Here is a 9902-nt window from a genome sequence, read left to right as displayed (position 1 = left end):
TCGTGTAATAATCACATCATTAGGGGAGACACAAGAGAGAAATATATCAGTCAGTTGATATACATCGAAGCGAAGAAGCTAGGACGCCATTGGGTAAACATCTGATTCTCCAAAACATACAACGAGCGTTCATAAACTTATCATTTTACAAATCTTATCAACAGTAAAGTTATCTAATTTGTACAGACCATCACTAATATTAAGATTATAATTCTTTGTTTCTTTAATAATAGAAGATTCAATGATATTTCTCTTGGTAATAGAGTTAGAGTTAACAACTGAGATGGCGTTACTCCAGTCAGTAGAATGATCATAGTTTTTAACATGATTAAACAAGGCATTTGATTCTTGTCCCGTTCTTATACTATATTTATGTTGCTTAAGTCTAACAGAAAGATCCTTTCCAGTCTGACCAACATAAAATTTATCACAGTTTCCACAAGGAACTTTATAGATGCTATGAAGAGAATTTTCTGGTGAATTCCTGATTAAGATATTCTTTATAGTATTATTGTTGCTAAAGGGAACATTTATATTATAGGATTTAAGCAACATGGGAAGAAAGTGAAATTTTTATTAAAAGGGAGAACTAGAAGATTCTTGGTGTCAATGGAGGTTTGGGCTCAACTCTATAAAATGATTTCTTTTCTAACTTAAGGGATTTATCACTGAAAGATCTAGGGTACTTTAACTTAGATCCAATAGAATATATCTTCTCAAACTGATCATTAATAAACTCTGGACTACAAATATCTAATGTCCTTAGGAACATAGATTGAAATGATGATAATTTAACTCTGTCATGTTGAGATGAGTAATAATGGATGTATGAGCATATGAGCATACATTGGTGGGTTTTCTGTATATGCTAAACTTAAACTTGTTTCCTTGTCTATGGATCATGCAATCTAAAAATGGTAACATACCATCATTTTCATTTTCTACAGTAAATTCGATTAAAGGTACTAAATTGTTAAGGGGAGAAATATTTGTAAATTTTCATTTGTTGGCCAAACACAAAGTACATCATCTACATACCTAAACCAAATTGCATTAGAAGGTAAGATATCCTTTTGATTCAAAAAAATTCCATATAAAGATTACTTAGTACAGTTGAAAGAGTGTTACCCATTGCCATACCATATTTTTGAGCATAATAATCTCCATTAAATTGAAATACACAGTCTTTTATACACAATTTTATCAGTTCAATGAAATTATACTTTCAAACAGGTAAATGAATATCATCCAAGACATCAAATAAATATTCTAAAAGGTCATCAACTGGAACTTTAGTGAAAAGTGAGGGAACATCAAAGCTAACTAGTTTGAAATCAAAATTAATATTGATATTGTTTAGCTTGTTGACTAAATCTACATTGTTCATGATATTAGAATTTGATACCTTACCCAGTAAAGGGCTTAATAAGGAAACTAACCATTTTGAAAATTTATATGTGATGGAGCCTGCTGAACTCACTATAGGTCTAGCTGGAAAATTTTGTTTATGTGTTTTGATAAGTCCATACATATATGGCAATGAAGGGGATAAAGATGACAATTTTTTTATAAGAGAAATGTTACCTTTCAACAACAACTTCATTTCTTTATTGAAGTGAGAATTAACTGCTTCTAAGGGATTTTTACTAAGTTTAGAATATGTTGTGTTATCATTTAGAAGATCATTCATTTTAGATAAATAGTTACTTTTGTCTAAAATCACAACAGTGTTAGCCTTATCTGCTTTAGTAATATGTATATCCTTTTCTTCTTTTTTTAAGGTGTTAATAGCTCTTATGAGTCTTTTAGGGCAATTAGCTTCCACTGGTTTTGACGAACTGGCATACACTAAACCCTTGCAAATATTAACATCATCATTACTTAAATTACTGTATTTTTCTAAATTACAAAAAGACTTTGTGACATCAACACAGCTGGCTTCTCTGTTAGAGCACACAAAACTTAAACCATAGCCTAATGCACACAAGGAATCTTTAGCTAGTTGTTTGTTAGACAGGTTTACCACAAAAGATGGGTTTGTGTTCTTGGTCCAGTCGTTGTTTTCAATAAGATGGTCCAACTTACGATTTAGTGACACTTGTAGCCTATTGCGTTCTTTCCTTAATTCATCATAGCAATAGTTCAACATCCGGTTCTTCCAGTGTGTCGGTATTGTCATTTGAAAGGCACGTTTCTTCTCTCTTGAAATGCGAAAAGCCTCCTCCATTTCAAGTTTCTTTAATTCAATATTTTTCTTTAAAATAATATTTTGAAATTGGTCAAATGGTCGACCAGACAGCTGCAACAAACGTTGAGGTAGGACATATCTTGGCATCACTTGTTCATCAAGGCATTTCCTAAGGAATCCAAATCGAAACTTCAGTTGGTGAGCCTTGATTAGCGATTTGGAGAAAGCAGTAACGAAAGGAAAAAGTCCAGGACAGCTTGTAGAGAAGTAATAGAAGAGCCGTGTTGAATCCATGTTCGAAAGGATCACAATTTTGCTCGTGATCAAGATATTCCTATGAGTCCACGGGGAAAATGAAACACGAAAAGTTCCCAAGTGCACTTTCGTGTAATAATCACAACATCAGGGGAGACACAAGAGAGGAATATAACAGTCAGTTGATATACATCGAAGAGACGAAACTAGGACGCCATTTGGTAAACATGTGATTGTCCAAAACATACAATGAGCGTTCATAAACTTATCATTTTACAAACCTTTCAACAATAAAGTTATCTAATTTGTACAGACCATCACTAATATTAAGATTATAATTCTTTGTTTCTTTAATAATAGAAGATTCAATGATATTTCTCTTGGTAATAGAGTTAGAGTTAACAACTGAGATGGTGTTACTCCAGTCAATACAATGATCATAGTTTTTAACATGATTAAACAAGGCATTTGATTCTTGTCCCGTTCTTATACTATATTTATGTTGCTTAAGTCTAACAGAGAGATCCTTACCAGTCTGACCAACATAAAATTTATCACAGTTTCCACAAGGAACTTTATAGATGCAACCAAGAGAATTTTCTGGCGAATTCCTGATTAAGATAATCTTTATAGTATCATTGTTGCCAAAGGCAACATTTACATTAAAGGATTTAAGCAACATGGGAAGCAAAGTGAAATTATTATTAAAAGATCTGTCCTACCTCAACGTTTGTTGCAGCTGTCTGGTCGACCATTTGACCAATTTCAAAATATCATTTTAAAGAAAAATATTGAATTAAAGAAATGAAATGTAGGCCTACCTACACCCACCTACATACACATGTATATAACACATCCACACCCCTGCCGCAAACCTACATTCATTGAGAACCAATCACTTTCCTATCTTCCTACACGTACACATTGGTTACATTCTCGATAAAACCTTTTCACTGCTTGTAACAACTTGCTTCCCACACCATATATTCTTAATACATTTCACTAAGCATCTCTATCAACTCTATCCTATGCCTTCTCCAGATCCATAAATGCTACATACAAATCCATTTGCTTTTCTAAGTATTTCTCACATCCATTCTTCAAAGGAAACTCCTGATCCACACATCCTCTACCACTTCTGAAACCACACTGCTCTTCCCCAATCTGATGCTAAGTAAATGCCTTCATCCTCTCAATCAATACCGTCCGATATAATTTCCCAGAAATGCTCAACAAACTTACACTTCTGTAATTTGAGCACTTTGTACAATGGCAGTATGCAGGCATTCCGCCAATCATCAGGCACGTCACCATGAGTCATACATACATTAAATAACCTTACCAACCAGTAAACAATATAATCACCTGCTTGTATAATAAATTCAATTCTAATACCACCCAAACCTACTCTCTTACCGGCTTTCGTCTTCCGGAAAGCTTTTACTACCTCTTCTCTGTTTACCAAATCATTCTCCCTAACCCTCTCACTTTGCACACCGCCTCGACCAAAACATCCTATATTTGCCACTCTATCATCAAACACATTCAACAAACTTCAAAATCTCACTCCATCTTCTCACATCACCACTACTTGTTATCACCTCCCATTAGCCCCTTTCACTGAAGTTCCCATTTGTTCCCTTGTCTTACGGACTTTATTTACCTCCTTCAAAAACATCTTTTTATTTTCCCTAAAATTCAATGATACTCTCTCAACACAACACTCAGTTGCCCTCTTTTTCATCTCTTGCACCTTTTTCTTGACCTCATGACTCTGTCTTTACACATCTCCCAGTCATTTGCATTGAATCCCTGCAAAAATCGTCCAAATGCCTCTCTCTTTTCTTTAACTAATAATCTTAATCCTTCATCCCAGTACTCACTACCCTTTCTAATCTGCCCACCTCCCTCGCTTCTCATGCCACAAGCATCTCTTGCACAAGCCATCACTGCTTCCTTAAATACATCCCATTACTCTCCCACTCCCCTTCCGTCCTTTGCTCTCACCTTTTTGCATTCTGTATTCAGTCTCTCCTGGTACTTTCTCACACAAGTCTCCTTCCCAAGCTCACTTGCTCTCACCACTCTCTCCACACCAACATTCTCTCTTCTTTTCTGAAAACTCTACAAATCTTCACCTTCGCCTCCACAAGATAATGATCAGACATCCCTCCAGTTGCACCTCTCAGCACATTAACATCGAAAAGTCTTTCTTTCGCCCCCCTATCAATTAACACGTAATCCAATAACCTCTCTGGCCATCTTTCCCACTTACATGCGTACACTTATGTATATCTCTCTTTTTAAACCAGGTATTCCCAATCACCAGTCCTTTTTCAGCACATAAATCTACAAGCTCTTCACCATTTCCATTTACAACACTGAACACCCCATGTACACCAATTATTCCTTCAAGTGCCGCATTACTCACCTTTGCATTCAAATCGCCCATCAACATATCCAGGTCTCGTGCATCAAAACTACTAACACACTCACTCAGCTGCTCCCCAAACACTTGCCTCTCATGATGTTTCTTCTCATGCCTAGGCGCATTTGCACCAATAATCACACATCTCTCTCCATCCAATTTCAGTTTCACTCATATCAATACAGAGTTTACTTTCTTACACTCAATCACATACTCCCACCACTCCTGTTTAAAGAGTAGTGCTACTCCTTCCCTTGCTCTTGTCCTCTCACTAACCCCTGACTTTACTCCCAAGACATTCCCAAATTTCTCTTTCCCTTTACCCTTGAGCTTCGTTTCACTCATAGCCAAAACATCCAGGTTCCTTTCCTCAAACCTCCAATAGACAGGATCAGACCCGAGACCTCTGAGTAGCGGGCGGGAGCACTACAGTTAAGCTATGAGTACCCATATAAAAGGAAATGACTATTCGAATAGTGTGTAATCGAATACCTTTCGTCTCACGCTGGTGAACAACGGGGTCTCCATTGGTCATGTCCCATATGAGAGTAAAAGAGAGTTTAGGTTGCTAATGTTCTGAGAGGGGCAGGTGGAGGGATGTTTGATCATTATCTTGTGGTGTTATAGGTAAATATTTCTAGAGGTTTTCATAAAAGAAAGAAAGTGATTGGAAGAAGAAAGTGCTGACTATAAGTGAGGTTGGAAAGGAGACTTGTGTGAAGAGAAATTGAGTGTACAACGGTAAAAGGTGACAGCAAATGACTTGACTGGAGTGGTTGAGGAATGAGAGTTTTAGGGAAGCTGTGATGGCTTGTGCAGAAGATTCATGATGGGAAAGTTAGGCAGATTAGAAAGTGCAGTGAGTGGTGGGGTGAAGAAGTAACATTGTTGGAACCCTACTGTACCTAATAACCTTGATCTTATTCACATTTACTCTCAGCTTTCTTCTTTCACACCCTTTACCAAACTCAGTCACCAGCTTCTGCAGTTTCTCACACGAATCAGCCACCAACGCTGTATCATCAGCGAACAACAACTGACTCACTTCCCAAGCTCTCTCATCCACAACAGACTGCATACTTGCCCCTCTTTCCAAAACTCTTGCATTCACCTCCCTAACAACCCCATCCATGAACAAATTAAACAACCATGGAGACATCACACACCCCTGCCGCAAACCAACATTATCTGAGAACCAATCACTTTCCTCTTTCCCTACATGCACACATGCCTTACATCCTCGATGAAAACTTTTCACTGCCTCGAACAACCTGTGTCCCACACCATATATTCTTAATACCTTCCACCGAGCATCTCTATCAACTCTATCATATGCCTTCTCCAGATCCATAAATACTACATACAAATCCATTTGCTTTTCTAAGTATTCCTCAAATACATTTTTCAAAGCAAACACCTGATCCACACATCATCTATCACTTCTGAAACCACACTGCTCTTCCCCAATCTGATTCTTTATACATGCCTTCACCCACTTAATCATTACCCTCCCATATAATTTCCCAGGAATACTAAAAAAAGTTATACCTCTGTAATTTGAGGACTCACTTTTATCCCCTTTGCCTATGTACAATTCCATTATGCAAGAATTCCGCCAATCCTCAGGCAACTCACCATCAGTCATATATACATCAAATAACCTTACCAACCAGTCAACAATACAGTCATCCACTTTTTCAATAAATTCCACTGCAATACCATCCAAACCCCCTGTCTTGCCGGCTTTCATCTGCCGCAAACCTTTTACTACCTCTTCTCGGTTTACCAAATCATTCTCCCTAACCCTCTCACTTTGTACACCACTTCGACCAAAACACTCTATATCTTCCATTCTATCATCAAACAAATTCAACAAGCCTTCAAAATTCTCACTCCATCTCTTTTTCACATCACCACTGCTTTTTATCACCTCCCCATTTGCCCCCTTCACTGAAGTTCCCATTTGTTTCCTTGCCTTACTTACTCCATCCAAAACATCTTTTCATCCTCCCTAAAATTTAATGATATTCTCCATCCCAGTGCTCTTTTACCCTCTTTCTCAAATCTTGCACCTTTCTCTTGACCTCCTGCGTCATTCTTTTATACATCTCCGAGTCATTTGCATTATTTCCATGCAAAGTTCGTCAAAATGACTGTCGCTTCTCTTTCACTAATAATTTTACTTCATCCCATCACTCACGACCCTTTCTAATCTGCCCACCTCCCATGATTCTCATGCCACAAGCATCTTTTGCGCAAGCCATCACTGCCTCCCTGAATAAATCCAATTCCTCCCACACTGCCCTTACGTCCTTTGTTCTCACCTTTTTCCATTCTGTACTCATTCTTTCCTGGTACTTTCTCACACTTGTCTCCTTCCTAAGCTCACTTACTCTCACCACTCTCTTCATCCCAGCACTCTGTCTTCTTTTCTGAAAACCTCTACAAATGTTCACCTTCGCCACCAAAAGATTATGATCAGACGTCACTACAGTTGCACCTTACAGCACATTAACATTTAAAAGTGTCTCTTTCGCGCGCCTATCAATTAGCACGTAATCCAATAACGCTCTCTGGCCATCTCTCCTACTTGCATTAGTATACATATGTATATATATATATATATATATATATATATATATATATATATATATATATATATATATATATATATATATATATATATATATATATATATATATATATATATATATATATATATATTTTCCCTGGGGATAGGGGAGAAAGAATACTTCCCACGTATCCCCTGCGTGTCGTAGAAGGCGACTAAAAGGGAAGGGAGCGGGGGGCTGGAAATCCTCCCCTCTCGTTTTTTTTTTTTTTTTTTTTTTTTTTTTTTTTTTTTTTTTTTTTTTTTTTTTCCAAAAGAAGGAACAGAGAAGAGGGCCAGGTGAGGATATTCCCTCAAAGGCCCAGTCCTCTGTTCTTAACGCTACCTCGCTATCGCGGGAAATGGCGAATAGTATGAAAAAAAAAAAAAAAAAAAAATATATATATATATATATATATATATATATATATATATATATATATATATATATATATATATATATATATATATATATATATGTATATATATATATATATATATATATATATATATATATATATATATATATATATATATATATATATATATATATATATATATATATATTTTTTTTTTTTTTTTTTTATACTTTGTCGCTGTCTCCCGCGTTTGCGAGGTAGCGCAAGGAAACAGACGAAAGAAATGGCCCAACCCCCCCCCCCACATACACATGTACATACACACGTCCACACACGCAAATATACATACCTACACAGCTTTCCATGGTTTACCCCAGACGCTTCACATGCCTTGATTCAATCCACTGACAGCACGTCAACCCCTGTATACCACATGACTCCAATTCACTCTATTCCTTGCCCTCCTTTCACCCTCCTGCATGTTCAGGCCCCGATCACACAAAATCTTTTTCACTCCATCTTTCCACCTCCAATTTGGTCTCCCTCTTCTCCTCGTTCCCTCCACCTCCGACACATATATCCTCTTGGTCAATCTCTCCTCACTCATTCTCTCCATGTGCCCAAACCATTTCAAAACACCCTCTTCTGCTCTCTCAACCACGCTCTTTTTATTTCCACACATCTCTCTTACCCTTACGTTACTTACTCGATCAAACCACCTCACACCACACATTGTCCTCAAACATCTCATTTCCAGCACATCCATCCTCCTGCGCACATCTCTATCCATAGCCCACGCCTCGCAACCATACAACATTGTTGGAACCACTATTCCCTCAAACATACCCATTTTCGCTTTCCGAGATAATGTTCTCGACTTCCACACATTTTTCAAGGCTCCCAAAATTTTCGCCCCCTCCCCCACCCTATGATCCACTTCCGCTTCCATGGTTCCATCCGCTGACAGATCCACTCCCAGATATCTAAAACACTTCACTTCCTCCAGTTTTTCTCCATTCAAACTCACCTCCCAATTGACTTGACCCTCACCCCTACTGTACCTAATAACCTTGCTCTTATTCACATTTACTCTCAACTTTCTTCTTCCACACACTTTACCAAACTCAGTCACCAGCTTCTGCAGTTTCTCACATGAATCAGCCACCAGCGCTGTATCATCAGCGAACAACAACTGACTCACTTCCCAAGCTCTCTCATCCCCAACAGACTTCATACTTGCCCCTCTTTCCAGGACTCTTGCATTTACCTCCCTTACAACCCCATCCATAAACAAATTAAACAACCATGGAGACATCACACACCCCTGCCGCAAACCTACATTCACTGAGAACCAATCACTTTCCTCTCTTCCTACACGTACACATGCCTTACATCCTCGATAAAAACTTTTCACTGCTTCTAACAACTTGCCTCCCACACCATATATTCTTAATACCTTCCACAGAGCATCTCTATCAACTCTATCATATGCCTTCTCCAGATCCATAAATGCTACATACAAATCCATTTGCTTTTCTAAGTATTTCTCACATACATTCTTCAAAGCAAACACCTGATCCACACATCCTCTACCACTTCTGAAACCGCACTGCTCTTCCCCAATCTGATGCTCTGTACATGCCTTCACCCTCTCGATCAATACCCTCCCATATAATTTACCAGGAATACTCAACAAACTTATACCTCTGTAATTTGAGCACTCACTCTTATCCCCTTTGCCTTTGTACAATGGCACTATGCACGCATTCCGCCAATCCTCAAGCACCTCACCATGAGTCATACATACATTAAATAACCTTACCAACCAGTCAACAATACAGTCACCCCCTTTTTTAATAAATTCCACTGCAATACCATCCAAACCTGCTGCCTTGCCGGCTTTCATCTTCCGCAAAGCTTTTACTACCTCTTCTCTGTTTACCAAATCATTTTCCCTAACCCTCTCACTTTGCACACCACCTCGACCAAAACACCCTATATCTGCCACTCTGTCATCAGACACATTCAACAAACCTTCAAAATACTCATTCCATCTCCTTC

Source organism: Panulirus ornatus, chromosome 56 (assembly GCF_036320965.1).
Source record: "Panulirus ornatus isolate Po-2019 chromosome 56, ASM3632096v1, whole genome shotgun sequence".
Lineage (NCBI taxonomy): Eukaryota > Metazoa > Arthropoda > Malacostraca > Decapoda > Palinuridae > Panulirus > Panulirus ornatus.
Note: the sequence above shows the minus strand (reverse complement) of the source record.